Here is a 2,648-nt window from a genome sequence, read left to right on the forward strand (position 1 = left end):
TCGATCAGCTGCCTCCTGCACACTCCCTACTGGGGATGTGCCGGCAACCAAGTTATATGCCCTTGACCTGAATCGAACCTGGGACCCTTGAGTCCGCAGGCCTACGCTCTATCCACTGAGCCAAACCGGTTAGGGCTTCAGTGTTACTTTTTAATGTCAGATTCTACTAACATAAATATTTCCATCTTTGATTTCTCTTAATTTGCATTTGTTTTATATGTTCCCCCTTTTCTTTACCTTAATTTTTTGTTTCATTTTGTGATTCATTTAAATAGTATGAAATTCAAATTTTATTTTTAAAACTTATTTTTAATTATAGTTGATATACAATATTATATTAGTTCCAGGTGTACAACACAGTGATCTATTTATGTACCTTACAAAGTGATCACCACAATAAGTCTAGTAATCATCTGTCCCTGTCCATAGTTATTACAATGTTATTGACTCTATTCCCTATGCTGTATATTACATCCCCCATGACTTATTTTATAACTGGAAGTTTGTACTTCTTAATCCCTTTCCTCTTTTCTGCACAAACCTCCATCTCCCCTCCCCTCTGGCAACCATCAGTTTGTTCTCTGTATCTAAGAGCTTGTTTCTGTTTTGTTTGTTCATTTGTTTTTTGGATTCCAGATATAAGTGAAATCATATGGTATTTGTCTTTTTCTGTCCAACTTATTTCACTTAACATAATACTCTTTAGAGGTCCATCCATGTCCAAAATAGTAAGATTGAACTCTTAATCCAATTGTGAATCTTAATCTTTAATAGGGGAGTAGATTCCATTTATATTTATAGTGATCACTAATGCATTTGTTTAATTATTTATGTCATATTTTTCTATGCTATTTTAAATGTTTCCTTATCATTTTTATTTGTTTTATGATTTAAAATTTTTGTGGTTTATTTATTTATGTTTGTGTCCATGAGTTTCTGTTTTATATCCCACATACGAGTGAAATGATATAGTTCTTCGCTTTTTTCGGACTGATTTATTTCACTTATCCAGTCCTCTATTGCAGGATGCTTTGGTTGCTTCCATGTCTCATTCGTGACGATTTTAAAAATTTGTTTGTTTCCCCTTTTGACTGTTTGCTTTTATCTGATTCATTTCTTTGGAAGACATCTATACTCTTTTTGATACTGCTAAATGTGACTTTTAAGTTTTTCAAAAGCATCCTCTGGGTCTGGGGGAGGTAATGTACTCAAGTATTTTAATAGCAAGAAAGCTATGAACGACTCAGGGTCATGTCAGAAGGATTCAGGAACCAACGTAAAGAAGTTCCTATTAGGCACAGTTGGTATAATTTGAGCCCCAATAAAAATAATTGCAGTGGATTGAAACACATGGAATATGTTTGAATCATGAGTTTAAAATGCTACCAAATGTATTTTTCACTTTAAAAAGAAAACACCTGATTGAGGCAGCTGATTTCCAAAACGTTGAGGTGAGGAGTTTAGTAGAGACACTCTCCCCAGTAAAAGAACCATTTAGCTGGTGAAAATTATTTTTGAAAAACCCAACCATTTAAAGTCTCTGGAATTTGTCCCAAGGACATACAGCAAATAGAAACATTCATTCAAGAATATCTCCTGCTTAAACCTTAGTAAGAACAGTGGGAGTCTGTAGCATTTGAGCCCAGAACTGCTTCCCGCTCCCCAACTCAGTGTGATGGAAGCTCTATTGGAAAATTCAGCCCAGAAGATGGGGCTCCCTTCCCCCCTCCCCTCCCCCCACCCTCGCTGCCAGTCTTAGACCGTGGTTTCACTCCAGGAAGGGCAAGCCGGCAGATCTCTCATCTCTCATCAGCTTCATCCAGGCAGATGCAGGGGAGAGGACTGAAGCTCCCTCCCCTGCCCAGTCTCCCCAGTAGGACAAAAATTCTACTAAACGTGGTACTGACCCCCCTGCTTCAACTTGCTCGCAGGGCAGTGGTTCTAAATCAGGAGGAGGAGCAAGAGAGGACCCAGGCCGATGATCCCTGCCCGTTCCCCTCTTGTAAAACAGATGTGTCACTCTAGGAGCAGTGGGACACCATCCTCCCTCCCCCAGCTCAGGTTTAGTAGCGCAGAGGTCCCCCTTAGAACTTACAGCAGTGCCCGCCACACAGTGTGTGTAATATTTGTGAGCTATTGTTGTGAAAGACAGTTTGGCAGAGTGTCCGAATCTTTGGTTACAATTTTTTTTTCTCTAAAAATATCTAGCTGTTGCTCTGTTTTCTTCTGAAAGCTGATATTGCAGAGAAGTCTGAAACCAAACGGTCTTTGTTGCCTGGTAGCATAGTGGTTAAAAGCAAAGGTGGGACTGCCTTGGTTTGTATCCTGGCCTCCTCAATTTATACTGGATGTATGACCGTGGGCAAGTTTCTTGACCCCTAATCCTTACTGCCATCATCTGTATAGTGGGGCAACTCATAGACCTCCCCATTGTGTACCCTTCGCACTTGTTGGCCAAACTTCTCTTTTATTTGTTTATTTTTCTCACTCCACCCTTTTAATTCTGATGGGATTTTGAATCACGGTACCCTCAGCCCCTGGCCAATTATATATATATATATATTATTAATTTCAGAGAGGAAGGGAGAGAGATAGAGAGATAGAAACATCAATGATGAGAGAGAATCATTGATTGGCTGCCTCCTGCA

Source organism: Myotis brandtii, unplaced genomic scaffold (assembly GCF_000412655.1).
Source record: "Myotis brandtii unplaced genomic scaffold, ASM41265v1 scaffold156, whole genome shotgun sequence".
Classification (NCBI taxonomy): domain Eukaryota; kingdom Metazoa; phylum Chordata; class Mammalia; order Chiroptera; family Vespertilionidae; genus Myotis; species Myotis brandtii.